Raw genomic sequence first — 24,590 nt, 5'->3', positions numbered from 1 at the left:
TGTCTTTTAATAGATATGCTTATATTGCTGTATATAATTTTGTATATTTCTGAGTCCTATGATTTTAATTTTTTGAAATATTGAGTTTAATTATATGTTTGTCATGATATATATATATATGTATGTATATATATATATATATATATATACCCACAGGTAACAGTTATTATAATAACTATACAACTATAAAAATTAATTAAAACTCTACCCTTAAATGCAGAACAATAATAATAAACTGCACATTCATGGAAATGGATCCTGGAGAGCATTTATCAAACACAGATAGGGAATACTTTCATTGTGTGTTAGAGAAAGACAAGCTATCTACCGGTGAAGAAACAAACAAACAGAATTTTTCATCCAAACAATATTTTCTAAATTATTTGTAAATGTATATGAAATAGCTACTTGTTGAAGAGTGGGGAATCACATGCCATTCCTGCTCTCAGTGTATGGACTGACCTATGCAGATCCTGTGCATGTTGTTACTTTGTGTATGTGTTCATATGTGCATCAGCCCTACTATGTCTGAAATGTATGTTGCCTTGCTGGCATTCCTCCCAGCATCACTGGCCTTAGTATCTTTTTACAATGGCTTCTACAAGGTTTGCTCAATCATGAAGGAGGAGCTTGGATGGCAATATTGATTTATGCACAGAACGGCCCAAGGTCTTTCACACTGCACACTATCCAGATATGGGTCTCTGTATCTGGCCCCATTTAAAGTGTATGTTAGCTTCTATGATGAAGGTGCAGTAATACATGTCACTATGAGTATAACAATGTTATTAGAAATACATTTATTGATACACATTGTAAGTAGGCAATGGTACAAGCTATTCGCAATATTCTAAGGTATTTTGCCATGGGAACAAGGACAGAAATGTTTTCTGTCTCAGTGAGTAGATCTTAGTTCATCATGTAGTAGTAGCTTTTTTCCAGGGAAGTGGAACTATTGTAGCAATGTATGATGTAAGCAGCTGACAGGGTAGATTAAATAATATACAGTTGAGTTGGTTTAAATGCCCCCTCAGGTGCCAGGCAGAATTCTTTTCAGTACCACAAACACTATTCAGTATGTAAAAGCTTTAGTTAGGTACCTGCTTTTCTTCTCTATGTTCAACAGAAATGTAGGGTCCTTTTCCGGAAAAGGGCCATCCTCAGTGTGTATAGAATGATCAAGGCCTTAGGCATAGTCTGATATGTGTTTTGAGGTACTGGTAACTCAGGATGAGTTTTTTTTCTCCTTCCTTAACTATGAGTACTATTGCTTTTTATCAGCGGAGTAATAATCCATTTTGTATTGTACCATATTTTCATTAACCATTTCCCCATTTCTGGACAGCTAGGCTGTATCCTCTTTCTTACTGAATTGAATATAGCAGCCATCAATGAGAAGTAAGTTCCTCTATACAGAATATAGGGTCTTTTCTTTTTAATCTGCGGTGTAATATTCCCAGGGTTCAAAGGCCAAATCACACTGATTTCCAAAAGGAAATACAACTGTATATTGCCACTATTAGTGTATAATGATTCTTATTACTCTTCACACTTTCTACAAAGTGCGGTCATTTATTTCATTGATTTTGGCCATTCTTATTTGTGAATGATAAAATCATAGTAGGGTTTGAATATACATATTCCTGATTAGTAGGAACGTTGAACTGTTCTTTTAATAACTCAAGCATTTGAATGGTCATTATGGGTCATAAGAGGAAGAGATTTTTATTTGTACAAAAAAGGGATATGAGGGTAAATGCATAGAAATTAGAGATACAGAGAACGATGTAAGGATTAATATACAGAAAGAAACCACAGGAAATAAGTCACCTAAAACCTTTAAGTCATACTTCAGAGGACGACCTTAACCAATTTCACTCTGTGTTGGTGTGTGTGTGTTCGTGTATGTGTGTGTGTGTGTGTGTGTGTGTGTGTGTGTTTATGTGTACATTTGTGTGAGTGAGTGTGTGTATTTTGTGTGTAAATACACACAATTTTGTGCTTTAACCATCATAAAAGAGCACAGTCACATAATGAATACAACTTGGCCAATTAATTTTAGAAACATCTAGTTCATAAGTAAGGTAGGGAAAATTATAAAGCTCTAAGTTTCATGGGCGATTTTTTTAATTGGATAGTTTTATTTTCATTTCAAATGCTATTCACTCTCCTGCTTTCCAATCCATAAGACCCATATCCCCTGCCCTTCCACCTTTTTATATAAGGTTGTTTCACAATCCAACTACCCCCTTCCCATCTCCCGGCACTGACATTTGCCTACACTGGATGGGTCCAGCCTTGGCAAGATGTGCAGATTTCTGAGAGGGTAAATTATATGTTACAGGGAAATCAACGAGCCAACAGCAAATTAAATTGCCATTAAACATATAATCTCAGGAGAAAAACTCTATTTGGCCCTCCTAGATCTCAGACATCAATTTCATTCTTTCCCTTAAAGCCACAAGCCACATGATGCTTGAAGTAGTGATTACCTCTATGCTCATAGTGTCATAAATCTTTGGACAGAACAAAAAGATTGATGTAAACATTTGCAAAAGTTCTGAGTACAAAGCAGAGGGACCCAAGAATATGAAATGACAGTGCTGTCTTTAAAGCATTTAACAGTCATCTCAAAGCAATATCCTATATTTGACTGTTACAGGGGCCATCTGAGGTATGCTCTCCTTCAGAGTTAGAACACTAATACTGCAGGACACTGTTCAGTAGCATATTACATTATGTGCAAATTAACATAAAAGATTAATGGGAATTCAAAATCAACGTGAATGCTGTGAGGCTGACTGACTTTAAAAATGGATGAAATATTTGCCATGAGCACATTCAAAACACAGAATTAAAAGTGAAATTATAAAAAAATGGAAATTGATTTATTAGACCATTATGTATATGATATGTATACTTCATTCTGTATAGGTGCATTTTCTTCCACATAATTTTCATTTCAGTTTTATTAAAGTTTATATTAAAATGATGGCTTTATTAGTTAAAATATTGAACCTGGTCATTCTTTTTTTTTTCTTTTAATTCGGAGTTGGTGACCGAACCCAGGGCCTTGTGCTAGCTAGGCAAGCGCTCTACCACTGAGCTAAATCCCCAACCCCGAAGCTGGTCATTCTTTAAAATACCCCTTTACTGTGAGAATTGCCATGTTTAACTTCTTCAGCCACCATGGATTGTGCTGTACTTCTGGCACCAGTAATTGCAGGTACCTCCTTCAGTGATGGTAATTACCACTTCTGGACTGACCCAGGAGATGTGCTATTTTCAATTAGGGGAGAGCAAAAATCTCTGTGGAGGAGGATGGCAAGGAAGTTTGTTCTGAATGATCAGAAGTACTTGAGTTAACAGGTAGTTCCTGTTTGCATCTGCATGTGTGTAGTACTCAGAAGTCTGCATGAGGACTGGACAAATTTACCATAAATTTGTTTTGCATGTGGAATAAAAGTATTCCTCCTTAAATTAACCACTCTTTAACCACTCATAAAATGATTTCTAATCAAAATCATCAACCTGTTGAAAGCCCAATCAAATCTGTTTTTGACGAAAGCCCATTTTCTGAGAGACTAGGGGCTAAACTCCAATTCTAGGAAGAAGATCACAAAGTTCACCTAAGCAAACATCCTACAGAAATCCATCCTCATTAGCAACAGCCAGCCACTAAGGTAAAACAGCAGAATCGTGATACATATAGATGTCTTAAGACATCCTGCAGAAAATAGATAACTTAACCATTCTGTTCATCGGGTAGTTCTCTCCCCCTGTGCAGTTCCTGCAGACTATACCAGAAATGCTGTTGTTAAAATATTAAGCTGCTGAGCCTTATGGAAATTTCCAAAATTTGCTATAAACACAATAAAAACATTGAACATGTGGTTGGGTGCTTTTAATTGACATTCTGTGACATGGACCATTGGTGATATTGATCTAGAATTCATAATTAAGACCCTTATGTATTTACAAACAGTTTTTGAGGTCCTAAAACATGGGTGTAGCAGAGTAAACCACCACTTAAATAGAACCCCTTACCTTGTTGGTTGATGTTATACTCTTCTTTGAAAGAGCTGAGGAGATTGGCCTTTCCTAGGATAAACAGAACACTATTTCTTTTTTAAAAACATTTATTTATATATAATAAGTTCACTGTAGTTGTCTTCAGACACACCAGAGAGTCTATCAGATCCCATTACAGATGTTTGTGAGCCATCAGCTTGCTGCTGTGATTTAAACTCAGGACTTCTCAAAGCGCAGTAAGTGCTCTTAACGACTGAGCCATTTCTCCAGCCCCCATAATTCTAATCCTAATTCGTTTTTTTCCTTTCATGTATACACACATAGACTGTGGCCTTAAGCCAAAATTTTAATTCTTGTTCTTCAGTATTAGTTATATTCAATTTCTATTTCCTGCCTTTTAAGATTTTCTATCATTATTCTTCCGTTTATTCTTCTCTCATTCATTACAACTCATTTACCTCCTCCAATTCCACACAACTCTCCGCAATATCTCTCCTCTCACCATGATCCACACTTCTTCCATTCTGTTATACAGAGGCAGAGAGAAAGAGAGAGAAAGAGAGAGAGAGGGAGAGGGAGAGAGAGAGGGAGAGAGAGAGAGAGAGAGAGACAGAGAGAGAGAGAGAGAGAGTTTACATAAGGATGTGTCAACTGAACATTGTAGGTTAGCATAAAAATTATCATAAGCTTAGAAATAAAACCGGTTATCAAGACTGGGCGAGAAAACCATCAGCGATTTAATTTCTTCTGGAGAAGTAACTGAAAGCATACATTAGGATGGATGGTATGTTTCCTTGTTAACAATTAGTTTTAAATCTCATTCCTAAGCTATTGTGAAAAGTGAATTTAGAAGCACAGTAATTCATAAAAGATGCTGTCTAGACGATATTGGCTGGTATAAAACCATATTAAAGCTGAGAAAGTCCTTTTCTTTCCAGTACCATCAACACTAACTAATATCCTATTCCAGCAAACTGATCCAGTGAGTAGACTATCTACAGGAAATAAGTCAAAAAAGCACTCCATAGACTGTTGCCCTTCCAAGTCAGGTTCTGGACTCTGGCAAGAGAAAATATGGTGAAACTACAAGGACCAGAGTTCCTTTCCGTTTTCAACTTCCCCTGGAGTAAAGTTTAGAACTGACACCCACTTCATTAAATTCCTGTGGTTTTAGAACACGTGAAGGTGCTTTGCTTTTCTTTTTGTCACATTCAGGATTTCGTTGATTGAATCATGACTTTGCCATTATTACTTATAATACAAGTCTCCCTTTTTTTCTTTTTTTATCTTGAAATGCGGTCAAAATATTTGCTTCTTTAATAAGAAAGTGAAGAATTCAGCATTAATTCAGGGATGAGAGAAGTCACGATTCAGTAAACATAGCTTTGAAATGAAAAATTTTTCATGGAATTTTCAGCAAATTCTTAGGCTTTTTTTTATTAAACCTAAATTTAGATGCGATTCTTTAAATGGAATGTGGACGTCAAAACAGGACATGCTTTAAATTCTGAAGTTTGTTAATACATCTTCCAATATATTATTAAGCGCAGAAGTACAAGACAACGGTATATGAGAAATATTTGTTTCTGTGCTACGTACTTTGTCATCAAATACTATGTCAATTACAGGGTATGGGGGCGGGTGGTCTCCAATACCTTATGAACCTTTTTTCTATTTTGTAACAATCATTACTCTATTTATGCTGTCAGTAAAGCGGTTTGTTTTGATGTCAAAAGAAACTTCAACATAGTCTTCTTGTGAAGACATGTTTGTTGTATCAGAGTATATCATAGGATCTTGACAATTCATTTATACCTGAAGAAGCAGTGAAGGACCAGTGGAGGGAAAACGATTAAGTACTGAGGAAGAGTAGGTCAAGAAAGATGTGAGTGATAAGACATCGTCTTGAAAAGATGAGGGATGAAAAACACAAAGAGATATGCAGACATAGATATGCTTATGGAAAAGTGGTTCTAATTAAAATCTAATCATGTGTGAAAGTACACAGATGTTGTAAATGAAAGATTCTGTACACTAGATAAATAGTGACTGAGGAAGGAATTAATATCATTTCTTGGACATACAAGTGTTTTATGTTGTTGTACCTGCTTGTTCTTCTTTCTGATAGGACTGTTTCCCCTTATGTTTTCAGGGATCTGTCTCCAGAGCATTGTACATGTTTGTAAAATGGTCTACTTGTGTTTTACAGTGTCATTCCAATAATTCAAGTTTTTCAGGTCTTTCCGAAAGAAGATCTTCTCTTTTCAAACATATCTCCACTTTCCAATAAACAACCCTAATATTTTTCATGAATTCGATAGTCAAACACAAGTTTTGCCCTAACTCATCATAGTAAAATAAAATTAAATGTAAAATTGATTAAAAATTCCATTTCACTGAATTAATGACAGAGGATTCTGAGATCTATAACAAGTCTTAAGAGCCAGGCAACTGGTAGGTCCATTGGAAAGGACTAAGTCCTAGTCCTCATAACATGGGATGTTGAAAAATGTTGAGAAATATTCTGTAATTCATTCTTACATTTATGTACGAATACTATGTCATTCTTTTCAATTTCTGTAATTTCCTCATGGAACCAAAAATTGTAGGACATACATAAACTCTTGTCATGTGATAAATAAAGTACTTTTATCTAGGTAGAAATATTACATATCTCTATAGGTTCTTGCAGTCAATCCTCAACCTGTGAACACAATACCTTAGTCAGCAAAATGCTCTGAATATGATAGCAGCATTCCAAATTTTTACCTCACGTTTTAAACAGGCCACTTTAATATTACTTTTTCCCATTTTTATTAAAATACCTCCCTTCTTTCCAAAGGATTTGTCAACTGTTAAAACTATTAACTACTCATACAGATAAACTCTGTTCAATTAACATAATCTATATGTCTGCTTGTGATGATCTGTGATGCAAGTGGAGATGAAGACTCACTCTCCTATCCTCTTTAGACATGTGCTCCATAGAAAACTATTCAAACACTAATATACTGCAGCAAACAATAAAATACTTTTTTCACCTTGCAGCTTTTTTTGGATACTTTTATTTACAATTCAAATATCAGTCCATTTCCCACATTCCCATTCATAACCCATCTAAGCCATATCCTCTTGCCCTTCCACCTTCTAAGAAGGTGTTTGGTGACCAAACAACTCACCCATTCACACCTCCACACCCTGACATTCTCAGATACTGAGTGTCCACCTGTGGCAGGATGAAGGACTTTTACACCCATTGGTGCCCTACAAGTCCATCCCAGCTACATATGCAGCTGGACCTATGGGGTTTTTCGATGTGTACATTTTGGATGATGGTTTAGGCCCTGGAGTTCTGCTGGGTTGATATGGGATTGAAAACCCCTTCAGCTCCTTCAATCCTTTCTCCAATCCCTACAATGCAGACCCTAATCTCAGTTCAATGGTTGGCTGTGAGCATTTGCCTCTGAATTTGGCAAGCTCTGGCAGAGCATCACAGGAAACAGCTATGTCAGGCTCCTTTCAGCATGCAATTCTTGGCATTCACAATATTGTCTGCGTTTGATAGCTTTATGTATGTGGAATGGATCCCCAGGTGTGGCAGGTTCTGAATAGCCAAACTTTATCCCTCTATCTCCTCCTATATATATATATTTGTTCCCAATTTTAAGAAGAACTGAAACAACCACACTTTGGTCTTCCTTCTTTAGATTCATTTGGTTTGTGGATTGTAACTTGGGTAGTTCAAGCTTTTAGGCTAATATCCACTGATCAGTGAATGCATAACATGTACTAAGTTTTGTGATTGGGTTACCTCACTCAGGACGATATTTTCTAGTTCTATCCATTTGCCTATGAACATTATGACGTCATTGGTTTTCGTAGTGGAGTAGAACTCCATTTTGTAGATGTACCACATTTTCTGTATCCATTCTTCTGTTGAAGTGCATCTGTCTTATTTCCAGCTTCTGACTATTAAAAATAACTCTTCTATGAACATAGTGGAGCATGTGTCTTTGTTACATGTTGGGGTATCTTTTGAATATATCCCCAAGAAAGGTATAGCTGGGTCCTCAGGTAGTGCAATGTCCAATTTTCTGAGTAAGCTGCAGACTGATTTCAAGTGTACTTATACCAGTAGCAATCCACAAACAATAGAGGAGTATTCCCGATTCTCCACATCCCTGCCAGCATCTGTTGTCATCTGAGATTTTGATCTTAGCTATTTTGACTGGTGTGAGGTGGAATCTCAGGGTTGTTTTGATTTGCTGTTTCCTGATTACTAAGACTTTGAGCATTTCTTTAAGTACTTCTCATCAATTTATACTCCTCAATTGAGAATTCTTTGTTTATCTCTGTACCTCATTTTAATAGGATTATTTGGTGCTCTGGAGTCTAGCTTCTTGAGTTCTTTGTATAATTTGAATATTAACCCTCTATCAGAGGTAGGATTGGTAAAGAACTATTCCCAATGTGTTGGTTGCCATTTCATCCTAATGACAGTGTCCTTTGCTTTACAGAAGCTTTGCAGTTTTACGAGGTCCCATTTTTCCATTCTTGATCTTAGACAAAAGCCATTGGTATTTGGTTCAGGAAAATTTCCCTGGTGCCTGTATGTCGGAGGATCTTATCCACTTTCTCTTCAATTAGATTGAGTGTATCCGGTTTGATGTGGAGGTCCTTAATCCACTTGGACTTAAGCTTTGTACAGTGTGATATGACTGCAACAATTTGCATTCTTCTACATGGGGACTTCCTTTGAACCAGCACAATTTTTATGAAAATGCTATCTTTTGTACACTGGATGGTTTTAGCTCCTTTATCAAAGATCATGTGAACATAGGTGAGTGGGTTCATTTCTGAGTCTTCAATACTATTCCATCGAACTACCTGCCTGTCTCTATACCAGTATCATACAGTTATTATCAGTATTACTCTGTAATACTGCCTGAGGTGAGGGATGGTGATTTCCAAAAGAAGTTCTTTTTTTTATTGTTAAGGATAATTTTCACTATCCTGGGTTATGTGTTATTCCAATTGAACTTGCAAACTCTTCTTGCTAATTCTATGAAGAATTGAGTAGGAATTTTGATGGGGATTGTTTTTGGCAATATTTCCTGACAAACAATCCTTGCTTATATTCTAGGGAAAGAATCCTTTTAACCTCATACATACAAGGTATATAGGTTTCACTCATGAGGAGTTTTATAATGGTGAATAAAATGTCTGGTGTTTCAGAATTCTTGTAAAGAGGAACATGGGTAACAGGTGGCATGCTGTGTTTTAAAGAAATAATACTATTCAAAAGGATAATAAATAAGAGACCGATGTTTTATTAATATATACTCATTTACTGTATATTCTGGAATTCATGATGCAGGTGAATTTCTTCTGCAGAAGAATACCACTGGTTGGCTGAGGAGAGGATTCAATAGATGTCCCATTAGTAATGCACTGAATTTGATGTACTGTGATTCCAAGGCAATCATAATTCAATTCGTTTGACCATCTTTCTCTGTCCAGAACAACAGCATGAAGTATTTGCTTTGTTTTCTTTTGTTTTATTTTTTCATGACCATACTGTATACCTGGTGACAAGCAATTTGAAAATTCTGAGATTTTATTGAATAGTATTTTTATCCAGCATACTAACAAACATTAGTAAATAAAAGCAGAATTTCTGCTGCCATCAGATTTCATACGTGTCTCGTTCTTGAATTTACTTTCTCTTCATCATGTTTTGGATGCCTTGTGAGAAATGTCTTCTCAAATGATTTATATCCTCTATTGGCTAACATTTTCAAAATCTACTTATCCTTGAGGTTTATCTTGTTTAATATCTCTCCTCCTCCCCTCTCTTTCTCTCCTTATTTCTGTTTCATCACACTAAATAAAAAAAGAAATTAAGAGGAGCACACTGTATTTAACACTCAGTCTTTTAGCCAGAATCCTCCACAATTTCCCTGTTTCTTGAATGTACTGTAGGAAATTCCAAAGAAGAAATTTCAATACCAGAGCAAACAAAGTGAAGAAACCATACTTTGGATGAATAATAAGTCCTGGCCACGTGAGTCTAAACAATCAATCAGTTGTGATAAAAAAGAGACTAGCATCATAGACGTGAATATTCTGGAAAGTCATGCCTCAGGTTCAGCATGCAGAAATTGTGTTGCAAAAATGATGAACTATAACTCTGTTACTCACTTGGAACTAGATTCAACCTAGGGGCACTGTTATGAAGGCTTCAAGACATGAGAGTGAGCAGCTAAGGCTTGTCACTCTCTAGGAGGGATGAGTCTCCTGAAACATGCTAGATGAGTCTACAGGTAAAAGTGCAGCCCAGTTGGTGAAAGGCATCCCACATTTTGGTGGATGCAAGTAGCATAGGATGACCAGTAATTTCAGTAGCATTCATGGTGTGGAGAGAGCCATAACCTAGAAGAGCAGCTGCACATATGCAGCAAAGGGCAGAGCTAGAGAAGTTACCCAGACCTTCAATAATACCAGAAAATATTAAATGGATCACCATTATTAAGATGTTAATTCATTAACACCATTATGGTTTGATTTTTCTCTGTTTATATCATCGTTTTCTTCTCTCTTGAGGTAAGAAAGTATACTTTTAAAGGAACCTTTTTCCAAATGATACTTGCAGTCTTATGATGAACTTGGATTGTGAAAGACTTGGAAATGGAAATGCTGTGCAGCTTGAAAATTCACAGACATATATGCTTGGTATCAGTGTTTGGTAGTATACTTGCCTAACATAAACAGATTTGAATTTGAATTTATCACAAATGCGGTTATATTTTACACACGAGGAACAACAGCACCCTGGATGTTGAGCAGAAAAATATGATGCTTGCGGTCATCCTAAGCATTTCTCAGGACAGCCTGAGTTCATTTCAGAGGAAAAGTAATGTGTATTTTATTTAATGTATGCTAGAAATATGTGACTTGCTTTTGACTTTACTGAGGGAGCATTGAAAGTATTGACTTGAGTCTCAGAAGACACTTTAAGCTTTTAAACAATGTTCATGCTGTGAAAATTAATGGAGTCTTTTAAATTTGTATACTATACATTTTTATTATGAATTGTTTGTGAGACTGTGGTAACAGGGAGTAGAATGCAGTAGTTTGAATGATATGTCCACTGTTGGTTTCTAATTTTCACATATTTGACTCCCAATTATTACTGGACAAAGATATCCCTAGGAATGGTTTTCTATCTTTTAAAAAACTCAAGATATTTTAATTAGCTCTCTCTGCTTCTGCTCTGTGGTTTTAGATATAAGCTGTCTGTTCAGCAACCTGCGGCTTACCACTCAAGATACCAAAGAGAAGAAATAATCTTTTACAACCACAATTTTAATTTTATTAATATATTTTTGGGGTTGTTACAAAAAAATTCTAAAATGTAATACTGGCTGTAAGTAAACTCAGTGTACACTCTGGCTACACCTCTATGTTGTTAGATATAAGGGCATGTGCCAACATTAGTGGTCTTTTCCCAAAAAAAAAAAATCTAAAAGTAATTAATGACCACAGTCAAATTCAAATTTCAAATGAAATTTTAGGCCAACCTACTCTACAGAATGCAAAATTGTCTCACAAGTTCCAAAAATTAAAAGGGTTTGAACATCAGTCAAAATTAAGTAAAAGAGAAAAGGAGGAGGAGAAAAAGGAGGAAGAGGAGGAGGAGGAAAAATGAGGAATCCACTAATTAGAGAAACATGAGTAAAATGAATAACACTTCGAAATTAGAAATCTATGCTGTGGAAGGAGGGGTTTTGAAAACTAAGCAGATACAAAATATACATCTGACAATTCAAATGACAACAACAGAAAGTACAGAATTCATTATATTCACAGATAGTGTATCTTATATACCTTATATTAATTTTAAGTTCTACTAATCCAACACTTTTACTACTCTTCTAACTGCATGTTAGGAAAACTGCATGTTAAGTATCCATTGAAGTGGACCTGTACAAATCTTCTTCATTTCACAGACACTATAAACAGTAAACAGACATTTCGAAAACTTCCCAAGCAACAGTCTCAATGCCAGAATTAGGATCCAAGCACATATTATGAAAGCATGGTTATTATCTGTAGAATTTCATAGCATAGTTTAGATCTCATACAGGTTTTTATTCTTAGATACTATTGAAATGGCAATTCTATCTGCCAACTTGGTGATACGTAGAACCATGTGAGAGGCAAGCCTCACTCATCCTTCAGCAGGGTTAATGTAATTAATTTAATTGACATAGGTGAACCTGTCCTTGGGTTCAGGTTGAGGACCTTAGCGCGGGACGTTTCACTAACACATTGGCTAGTGAAGAACTCTACATTCCAAGAACTCTGCAACCCAGTGTCCATAGATTGATCTATTTACATGTATATCCTCAATTACTAGGTCCTTATATGATAAAAACATCATTTTAAAACAAAGGAATTTCTTTACATATTTTTAGTGACCTAATCACACTTTGACACACAGTATATGTATAGACGGAAAATTATTGGATGCATTTTCTTGTTTAGAAAACCCAATATTATTCTCTTTTCACTAGATATATTTCTTTATTTACATTTCAAATGTTATTCCCTTTCTCAGTTTCCTGTACATAAGTTCCGTATACCCTTCCAGTCCCCATTATTGGTGTTCTCCCCACATCTATCCCCATAACCTCCCCCTTCAGACATTGCTCTGTACCAAGAGTTCAAACTTGGCAAGACCAAGGGCTCCCCTTTCCACTTTTGCTATTCTCGACTACATATGCAGGTAGAGTGCTGGGTCACTCCATGTATAGTCTTTGGGTAGTGGTTTTTTCCCTGGAAGCTCTGGATGATTGGCATTGATATTCTTATGGGGTTGCAAGCCTCTTCAGCTCTTTCAGTCCTTCCTCACATTCCTTCAAAGGAGGTCCTGTTTAATGTTCAGTGGTTTGCTGCTAGAATTCACCCCTGCATTTGACATGCTCTGTATGTGTCTCACAGGAGAGATTGACATTGGTGTTTATTGTATAAAATCTGGAAGGCAGGAAATCCTTTATATCAAACCCGTTGTATTTAACATGCTAGGTGGCAGATAAATATGGAACACTGTAGGTTTAAATCGAATTCATTCTACGCAGATTATTACTAGCCAGAAAAAATCTATTGATACAAATATTGTATTTATGGATAATAAATCAATATAAGTTATTGTGTACTTGATACCGGGTATCCTCGGACAAGTATAATAAAAATCCACTACAGGATTGTAATTTCATAGGCTTTTTTCCTAATATGAATCAGTATTTGCAAGGTAACTTTAAAACTCAAGGATCTTGCAGAACTTTCTTTTCAGCAAGCTTTAAACTCCTTCAGCATTGGCAGAAGGTTCAGAGGGACTGAAATGCAGTAGCACAGCCTGTTTAAGGGTGGTCACCCCTTGCTTTTGGTAAGTCATGAAGTGATATATTGACATGATTAACTGCTCAGTCCTGTATTGAAGCAAATTTAGCCACGCAGACATACCTTACAGAACTACTACTATGGGATAAGAAGCTGAGTATTTCCATATTCATTCAAAGTCAGCTTTTCATTTTTACAAATGTTTTCCTTCCATGACTCTATAGACCAAAATGCAGACTGTCCAAATTCAAATAACATTTAGTAGCTCCTTATGCATTTCCCTTTCCCTTGTAGACATTCTCTTGCAGAAAAGAATATTACTGAGTCAATATCATATTTATATTTATTGGAAAATACTTGAATTTGTAAAATTAGGAATCTGTCTACATTTTCATTTGTACTCCCTTTGCATATTCATTTTGCATCAAAATCACCAAGGCTTAAAGTTTCAGAGAGGAGCCTGACTGATGCTTCTGTTTGTAAAATCTAATACTATTCTGAAAAATTATATCCCAGAACTCATGTTAGGAGCCTCAAGTATATATATATATATATGTGAAGATCTCGAGATACATAACTACATACCTCTACATATATATATATACACACAAACACACACACAAACACAAAGAGAGAGATGGAGAGAGAGACAGAGACAGAGAGACAGAGACAGAGAGAGACAGACAAAGAGACAGAGAGAGAGAGAGAAGAGACAGAAAGACAGACAGACATACGGGGTCAGGCTTTTATAACAGACAAAGTCTCAGTTATAGAGAAATACATACATATATTTATATATATGTATGTATATGTATGATATATATATATATACACAAACACCACACAAATAAATAACATTAATAAAATCTAAAAAATTGTAGTGGCATATGAGATTACTTGTAGCACTTACAAGTTAGAAGATCATAAGTTTCTCAGTTAAATACCAGCCTGGTCTTCAAATTTATTTTCAGTCGAGCTAAATCTAAGAAGTAAGACCCTATCAAAAAAACAATTAAATATCTCACAGCAATAATTTTTAAAACAGAAAAAAAAATCACTGAATGACAAACCAATGCTTTTTATGATATAACAGATATTATGTTAATTTTAAGTGATTCATTTACATGAACACATAGGATATTTTAAAAATCCACCTGATCAAGTAAAACCTGACTAATACAGAATGTTGTTAAAGTAGCATATTTTATTCCCTAGTGATTTCTCCTGATATTATAAGCATCTGGAGTTTTTGTACATTCCGTAATTTTATTACATTTTCCTAGTCACTCTTTCTTTGCTTTGTATACAGATCTAAATGTGAATATAATTCAGTATCATGTAGTCACCATTGCCAGAAATCACCTTGAATTTATCCCTGACCAATTTATGCAGGGGTTTATGAAGCCTCCTGTGTCATATTAGCAATAGGACAGCTTAAAGCTCATGGCTGCCTGCCTTGACATTAGCTTTAGAAAAGATTTTGATCTCTGCAGCCTGGCGACCGTGCACGCATGTGTGATGCAGGGTTATGCTAGCTCACTAGCACAGACTGGGGGTTGGGAGTGTGATTAGACAAGTCAGTGCAGCAGGACCTGCTCAGAGAAGAGGCAGCCAGTGTCTCCTGTCTCATCCACCCTAAGAATGGTCCGCAAGGCAATGCAGCAAACAAGGTCAGCTCCCTCATATCCCCATAATTTGTTTCATAGACATGACTTTTTTCACACTAAATATGGCAAATTTGTTTTGATAGAAGATTTTTCTATAGAACTCATTTCTTTGACTTTGAACAGTCAGATCAGAAAGCTATCAGATCAGGACCTGCCTTCCTATTTCCTGTCTTGTGTTGTGTTTGCTGCAGTGCCCCTCCCCTTGAGCAGGCAAACTGCCTTTTCAATTTAGCTCACTTCTCTTACAGGGTGAATACTAGCATTTCAAATAGCTGACAATAATGTGGATTATTGGTGTGTGGGAGTAATGGCAGTCAGGAAAGAAAAAGAACATTTAATTTGGTATATGTATGTTGCATAGAATAATATCCATAGTGAAGTTAAAATGGTATCTTGGTATCTCTCACAGACTGAAAGATATGAAGGAATTAAAACACTTGAGAGTTAACATACAGATTATCTTCAGAGGGAAAGCACACAGCAGATCCTGGATGATTTGCATCTCTTAGTTTCTGAATGGTTAGAGCATCAGATAAGAATTAGTTTTTATGTTATGGTAGTTATAATACATGAAAGGGGTTTGCAAAATTGTGTTAAGAAATAGTAGTTAGCAGAGTACAGGTGTGTGAACTGCAAACATGTGGAAATGTGATGTATCTTCCACATATATACATACACACCCACAGCCATTCACTTACACACATACTTACATACAGTGTATAGAGTACTACAAAATACTAAACCGTTTTCTTCTGTGATCTCATAGGTGATCTAATTTGAATGTTATGACAATACGTCCGTGTTTAGTATGTGGCATTTGTTAATATGTTTTTATTTTTAAATTTTGCCCAGATTCAAGAATAAAGAGTTGGATTGGAAAGAAATACCTTTAGATATATGATCTATACTTTGATTTTATTCCTTGATTTGGATGAATTTTATAAATAAGCAAAAAATGCAGATGTGTTTTTTTGGGGAGTTTGTGGGGGGGGGATTTTATCCATGCTCCATCAGTTAAACCCACAAAAGCATGTCTTTTCTTTTGTTTCTGTTTGTTTGTTTATTTTCTTGTCTTTTTGCAATTGTTTTTGGTTTTCATTATAAAATGGTGTATTTTTAAGGAAAATTTATTGTCCTAGTTTTTCATTTCCATTCTTAATTTTTCTATTTAAATCGTGACCACAGTTTTCCTTTTTTTTAACTCTTCCCAGTTTCACCTCACCTTTCTTTGCTTCCAGATCTCTTCCCTTTCTGTCTCCAAAAAAAATATAATAAGATAAACAAAGAACATAATATTGGGGGTGGACAAAGCAATAAAACAGAAGGAAAAGGAGCAGAAACAAGAATCAGATTCCCAGTTGTTAACGCACTCAAGAATGCCATTAAAACAGTAAGCTGAGTGTACTGAGGTACCAGTGCAGACTAATAAGAGTCTTTAAGACATAGTGGTCCTCAGAGAAACATACTTTCCTTTAACTCGTGGTATTTTGTTTTTTTATTTGAAAAATGTTTTTTGGGTTTAAGGTTTTTAAAGTGTTTCTAAATAACAAGCCTATGTTGATCCAAGCCAACAGCAGTGTGAGGGTTTGCTAAGTTTGTTGCTCCTAAAGAGGTGTTAATGAAGACAGAAATAACAGAGTGGCACCAATCGTTACCGTTTTGCTACTTCCCCTGTGTTATAGTGTAAATTGAAATCTGTCATGCTGATACCTATGGATCATTTTTTTATTATTCAGGTTTATTCTAAAGGGAGTCTTTTTTGATTCCACATAATTTTACAACACAGTTTTTTAATTTCTATGAAGGATATGATTGGTGTTTATACATATGCATATGTAATATTTTATATGTCGTGTATTACCTATAACAATGTTATATGTAATGTTATATAATATATATTTTATAAAAGATATTGTTCCTATGATTTGTTCCTCAAAATATTTATTTCAGGACATGATTTTGTACTAACTGGATCATACTGCTACAATGTTGAAAATAATTATCAAGTTTCTGCTGTCACATTTAGTAACTTTTATACATAAAAGCATACCCTATTCAAGTGATCTCCTAATACTGTACTGAATAAGACAAGAAGAAAAAACTTCCTTGTTGGGTTTCTGATTTTAATGAAAATTTTTAGTTTCTCTCCTTTCAGCATCATGCTGGCTCTGAGTTTGTTGTATCTTGTTTTATTATTCTGAAATATGTTCTGTTTATTCTTAATAGTGACCACATTTATAAGGAAACAGAACACATGCTAAACTAGAAGCCATCTATATCAATAAGAATGTGTGCAGGTGGGGTTGGAATATGGAGACACCCTCCTTCTTCCTTATTTGCATGTGTGCATAATCTTGTGAAGGACACACATGTAACCATAATTGCAGGAGGCCATGTTTTCAGTAACAAGGCCACTTATAGAGATATTCCACAGCATTTCTTCCAGTCCATGAGCTTTAACCTAGTATGGGGAACTTTAGAATTCCCAACTGTGTCTGAGTACTTTCAGTTGCTTATTCACAGTGCTTTTTGTAGTCTGTATAAGGGGCTTGTTGCTGTGAACAGACACCATGAGCAGTGTAAGTTTTATAAAGAACAACATTTAATTGGGGTTGGCTTACTGGTTCTGAGGTTCATGCACGAGCATAGCAGATAGCAGCATCCAGGCTGGCATGGTATATGGGGTGCTGAGTACTACATCTTCAACTAAAGGAAACCAGGAACAAACTGAGCATCCACAAGTTGCTAGGGGGATGGTCTCCAAGCCCACCTAAATAGTGACACACTTCCTCTAACAAGGCCACCCCTTCTAACAGTGCTACTCCCTGGGCGAAATGTTCCCAAACCATCACAGAGTTATTTATTTTTGTGCAAAGAATACCATTAGTATTAAGATAATTATCTACTGAAATAATCGTCAACACATACCTACAGACATAACAGAAATATTTAAAAGGGGACTTGACAAAATGGACATTGGAAAAAACAATGTTAGTGTGTTCTCTGCTAAGGTCTTTAAATTCCCTAGCCAAGTTTTTTGACAAAGTTTGTACTACCACTCCTGAATTCTCTCCTGTGGACGTGACATCCATTCTAACTAATAATGTGGTTAGCTAAGCACAAAATGTTTTTTCACAATTTCAATGTTCATGAACTGTACCAGGCAGATCATTATTATAACATATAAGGCTAATTAATGGATGAGAAAATCATTGTCTTTTTCTCTGTTTTATTTTTTTAGTGTTTTTTATCATTATGAATGATAACCACCAGGGATAGCTTTCTTGGATGGTTCAAGGTTGAGTTCTCTATGTCCAGGAAACAAAGTATATAGTGTCATTAACACATGATCTTACCATGAAATCAGTTGAGACTAACTGAGGCTCTTTCCTACATTCTTTTCTGTTCAATGATATCTGTTTTGATGTCTAGAGACAAAGCATTATGAATCAAAAATTATTGTCAAAATACCATTAAGTTCATATGATTTGACTGTGTACTGCTTTGAAGAAAATCTTCCATGAATGTGGTGTCTATAATCAGAGAGTCTCCACCACATTAAACTAATTTCTCCTTCAGGAGCACTTGTATATTGGACATACCTTCTTGGATGGAGATCGGAGGTCATGTTTAATTCTTTGTCTCAGTAGGGAGGCATTTCAATTTATTGTATGCAAACCATATGCATGTTTTCATGATCTATATGGTTTCATCTGTCAGGTCTCTTAAATTTGGAAGACAGTGTTTCCTTGTTTACTTTCTTTCCATTCGCACTGGCTCTGAGATTTCTCCCAACACAAATATTCATGAGAGGTGAAAGGAGAATATTGATGAAGATTATTTTCATTTATGACTGAGGTATCGAATCTCTCTTACTCTTTACACATTGTTAAGATATGTGTCTCTGTGTTTATTCCCATCTATAACATCTATAACAAATAGTAGCTTCTGTGACCATGGTTGAGCAATATACTTATTAAAGGGAATAACAGAACATCATTAGGATTCATTAAATCGCTACATTGCTTTTCCAGAAAAAACTGGTGTTGGGTATGTCCCTTGGTCCACAATTTACTTACTTCTCTTTTCTTGGGCACATGAGCAATGTCATGAATGAACCTCATGGACTGAGCATTGAATCCAACCAATAATTGTTACTAACGCTTATTGCATTTGTATCAATACTGAAACACGTAAACTGTACGGAGCCCACCATTGTAAATTGAAGGATTTCAGCTAAGTACTTCTTTACTATTCTCCTCAGGAATTATGAATAAACTTTCCAATTCATGAACACTTTGAAGAAGAGTGAATACTCCATCCGGTCATGAGCTTAACATCTTCATGTTCAGGAGGTAGGTAAGTGTTATCAAATCAATATGACTTTGCCATCAGTTTATGTAAAGTGGACAATAGTGTGGGCAGTAATGTAAGTTGTTTGAGAGTTTCTGTGAAGTCTCAGTCATTAAAACTCAGTTAGATATAACTCATACGTGACACTGGGGACGGGGGTGGATTGGTTGTGGGAGAAGGCAATATGGTTGTACTCTCCCAATTATTTGGTGATGCATTTTAAGAATATTCATTTGCATATAATATATTAAGGAGCTTCTACTGAGGTATTTTTCTATAACATTCTTCAGAAAGTCCATAGATTCTGCTCTCCCTTAGTCTACCTTCTTCCATTTCTCAATTTAATAATCCCATTCCACAACAACATAAGCCCAAAAGCATCCAGATTTAATTATATTTTTACTTACTTAGGAAAAACTTCAGTCCTTTCTAGTTTCTCACTCTATATCTTACCTCTGAGGATTTAAGGATTCTTATGTGCATTTGTAAGATTTAAAGCCTAACAAGCAGTTTTAAATTGCCACATACTATATTTCTCTTCAGCGTTCTGAGTACCTCACTCACCATGACTTTTCTCACTCAGGATGACTTTTTTTAGTTCGAACCACTTAAGCAGGGGTTGCATGATTCCATTATTCTACAAGCGAGTTACATTTCATTGTGTAAACGTACCATATTTTCATTATTTAATCACTTGTTTATGGTCACAAAGTTGAGCAATACCTGGGTTAAGAGGAAGGAAGACAAAAATGTGGATGTTTCAATACTACATTGAAAAGGGAACAAAATAATCACAGGAGATAGAGGAAGGGAGGGAACTGAAAGGAAGGGAGGAGGGAGAAGGAAAAAGATACAACAGGATTAGGTTTTGGAACTGATAGAAGTAAAGTACAGATGGTCAGGTCACTGAATAAAAGTAACTAGAAGTGAGGAATGAGGAACTGGTGGTAGTCACTAAAATTCCCAGAAACCAGGGAAGCAAGAGGCTCCTGGGACCCAAGAGGGATGACAATAGCAGAAATACCCAACAAAGGGGAGATAGAATCTGTAGATACCACCTGCAGTAAATAGGCAGAACCCCAAGTTGAGGGATGGGACTACACACCTATCTCAAAATTTTTAATCCAGACATGTTCCTGCCAAAATGAAAGACAGGGACAAAAAATGGAACAGAAAGTGAAGGAAAGGTCATCCATAGACTGTGCTATGTAGGGATCCATTCTGTCCACAGATATCAAACCCCAATACTACTGCTGATGCCCAGAAGCACTTGTAGACAGGAACATGGTATGGTTTTTCCCTGAGGTGTTCTACCAGCACATAACCAAAATAGATGTAGATACAGCCAATCATCAGACTGAGCCTTAAACACCCCAATGGAAAAGCTCCTAGAAGGACCAAAGGAGCTAAAGGGGACTGAAGCAGCATAGCAAGAACAATATCAACTAAACAGAACACCCAGAGCTACCAGAGACTAAACCACCAACCAAGCAGGATAACTGGAGTTTTGCAGGGCTCTAGATACATATGTGGCAGAGGGTGGCCTCATCTGACATCAACAGGAGGGAAGGGCCTTGGTACTCTGAAGGCTTGATGCCCCAACATAGGATGGTGTTAGGGCGGTGAGGCAGGAGTGGATAAATGGGTGGAGAACTACTCTCACAGAGTCAAATGGGATGGAGAGAGGGGTTAATTAGTTGGGGCATTGTGAATGGATAAAAAGTAAAGGTGATATCATTTGAAATGTAAACAAAATCATTAATTAAATAATGGTGACAAATCACTTTAAAAAACATTATTTCCATGTGAGAATGACCATGTTATTTTCCTCAGAATTCAAGCATGTGGCAGTGCTCTTGACAGCCAGCCGGAGATGCAGATTCTCACAGTTATGTCTGTTACTACTCTCAGATAACTGCTAAGAAATAGACTTGTTTTCAGTACGGCCAGAAAATTGGCTCTGTACTGTGTGTAGATTCACTGTATGATATAAAAACATTCAGCCCAAAAAGTGGATTTTGTTTGCCTCTGAATGAATGTCTGCATCAGAGTTCCTCAAGAGGAGAGTTTATTTCTCCCAAGGTTTATTCCTCACCTGCATACTGGACAAATCAGTTCCACGTTAAAGCAACAACTGAAGACTCCTTATATGATGATTACATTAGAAAGGCTTCAACCTCTATCTCACATTTACAATTTATTTGCATTGTTTGCCTTTCCATGTTAAAGATTTTTGCTGTGCAGTTTTCTTTCTTTCTTTCTTTTTTTTTTTTTTTTTGGCATACCAGTAACTTTATTTATTTATTTTTTTATTAACTTGAGTATTTCTTATATACATTTCGAGTGTTATTCCCTTTCCCGGTTTCCGGGCAAACATCCCCCTCCCCCATCCCCTTCCATATGGGTGTTCCCCTCCCCACCCTCCCCCCATTGCCGCTCTCCCCCCAACAGTCTAGTTCACTGGGGGTTCAACATTGGTAACTCATGTTTTCTTTTATAGAATAAAAATAATGCTGATTCTAAAATATTTATTTCCTCTCTTACAACTTCCTATATACGCCATCTATACATCTATATACCTATTTACTGGTATTTCTTATTTACATTTCAATTGTAATTCCCTTTCCAGGATTCTAGGCCAACATCCCCGTAACCCCTCCCTCTCCCCTTCTATCTGGGTGTTCCCCTCCCCATTCTCCCCCTACTAAAATCAGGGACTACACAAGGCTGCCTACTCTCTCCCTACTTATTCAAAATAATACTTCTTAAATATTTAGAAAACACAGGAAATGAGCATTGCAAAAGTTTTTCTGAATCTCACAAGCGTATAAACATTTATGGAAACTTAATTTTTATTTAGCTACAGGACTGATTTTTGAAGTTGTCCTCTTCTTTTTCATCCTTAGTTTTGTCTCAGTTTAATTTTCCTTAGAAAAATGATTCTCCATAGTATAAACCTGCCTCCACAATCACCCACATATCACAAGCGGATGATAAAGCACCTTTCATAAAATTCAAATTTGGCGAATTTAGTTCCTAAGATTACTCTGTAGTTAGGATGTAACTCATAGATTAAACTGAAACATACATAGCACCTAAGATCAAAATTTTCTTATTTTAGAGTTGTTAAAAAATTTGTTTCTACATATATTTACTATTGCACAGCACTCTCAGGGGATTAAGAGAATATTTACTGCCACATAAAAAATATTGCAGTACAACAAATTGATTAATTCCAATACTACTTGCTTTCTTTTTTAATTTTTAATTAGAGGTATTTCTTTACTTACATTTCAAATGTTATTCCCTTTCCCGGTTTCTCCTCCATAAACCCCAATCCCTTCCCCTCCCACATACGGGTATTCTGTCCATCCATCCCCCTTACTGGCACCCCATATCCCCTGCACTTGGATTCCATCCTTCACAGAATCAAAGGCTTCCTCTTCCCCTGGTGCCCCAACAAGTTTATTCTCTCCTACATACGCAGTTGGAGCCCAGAGTCAGTCCACGTATAGTCTTTCCATAGTGGTTTAGTCATTGGAAGCTCTGATTTGTTGGCATTGTTGTTCTTATAGGGTTGCAAGCCCCTTCAGCCCCAAGTGGGTCCTATTCTCAGTAGTGTGGTTTGCTGTTAGCATTAACCTCTGTCTTGGACATGATCTGGAAGTGCCTATGAACTCTATTAGGAATGCTCACAAAGGGTCAAGGGAAACATTATAGAATTTACATGGTATATTGGCGCTAGCAATTTACAATCATGATGCATTATTCACATTGCCTTTGCTTTTATACTTCCCCCATAAGCTCACAAATGATATTTATGTATATCATGATGGTATTTTCTTCTGTATTCATTGTTTTAATTATTAAATGATCATAAATTCATGGAAAGGCCCATCCACGTAGGTTTATGGAATCTATCAACTTAATAGATGATATCATTATTATACCACAAAGTTTGACACAGAAACAACTACATATACTAAATACGAAAATTACATACATTAACTTATATAATATAAACAAGAATCACTGCCTTCCCATTTAAATAATAAACTACACCTACTCCTTTATACATGTTTATGCATGATTTTCTATTCTCTGAATATTTTTCATGGGTACACAAATATATAGGAATGATTATAAGTTATTATGGGTTGATTTAAATGAAGATGACTTAGTATAGTAATAGTGGTAGATGTGCCAGTAGTATGAAGGCCATGTTTAGGTGCAGGATCCTACTCCTTAAGACAGTGCTGATTATAGATTTCATTTTGGGACACAATTCGAATTTAAAATGTTGGTTAATCTCCTGATAGGCAGTATATCATTGTATCAGAGTGATTCCATTGGAATGAAGTGTTTCTAAGCTTCAACAAAGTGCTGATTACATTTCTCTTGCAGTAGCCTGCTTCATACATTCTAGTACTAAGAAAGCTATCCACTAAGATTCACAGTAGAATCAAGCTTATAGATCAATCAATACTAGGTAAAATTTTATCTGTTTTTTGACTGAACCATGTTTTGACTTCAGCAATGGAGTCTTACTTTCAAATTCTGTCTGGAAACCAAAAAGGTTTGTAATTGCCTGAACTGAATGGGAAATCTCTGGAAAGTAAAGTCAAATTAGACAACTCAATACTGGGACTGAAGTATGTATTTGTTAGGTTATAGTGTCAAGTGGAGAAATCATTGTCTCACTACAAGTTAACCCTATTTAAATATTTATATGTACATTTATGCAGTGAAGCCTCTCTTACAGATGTTTGCTTCCATACACCTTTTTCAAAATATCTTTAGGGATATTTATCCTTTCTCTTATTCACTCCTCAAATCTCACCTTGCACTACCATGACCACTTAATTCAGAGTGATTGTATATGCTTGGGTTACATAGTGACACTGTCAGGAAATGTTGGAGTAGGTGTGTCACTGTTGGTGTGGGCTTTAATACTCTTCGTCTTAGGTATCTGGCTTACAATCTTCTGCTGGCTGCCTTCATAATAGAGATGTAACTTTCAACTCTTGCCTCCCCATGTCTGCCCGGACACTAACATGCTCCTACATTGAAGATAAACGACTAAATCTATGAACCTGTAAGCCAGCCCCATTTCAATGTCATCCTTATCAGAATTGA

General features: G+C 36.0%; 1 long non-coding RNA gene across 4 annotated transcripts in view; it reads left to right on the top strand.

The window, feature by feature from the left end:
* Positions 1–24,590, top strand: part of LOC148007678 (uncharacterized) — a 98,288-nt gene that overhangs the window by 16,261 nt on the left and 57,437 nt on the right. For 2 of the 4 annotated variants that reach the window (XR_015646441.1, XR_015646443.1), the window contains exon 3: positions 19,366–19,460. This is a non-coding gene — a long non-coding RNA (uncharacterized LOC148007678). Of the gene's footprint in view, positions 1–15,013; positions 15,105–18,821; positions 18,960–19,365; positions 19,461–24,590 lie in introns of those variants that run through there. The other 2 variants (XR_015646442.1, XR_015646440.1) reach the window with 2 other exon arrangements.

The sequence above is a fragment of the Rattus norvegicus genome, chromosome 1, assembly GCF_021556685.1.
Source record: "Rattus norvegicus strain SHRSP/BbbUtx chromosome 1, alternate assembly SHRSP_T2T, whole genome shotgun sequence".
In the NCBI taxonomy this organism is placed as follows: Eukaryota; Metazoa; Chordata; class Mammalia; order Rodentia; family Muridae; genus Rattus; species Rattus norvegicus.
This window is presented reverse-complemented; position numbering and strand designations above follow the sequence as displayed.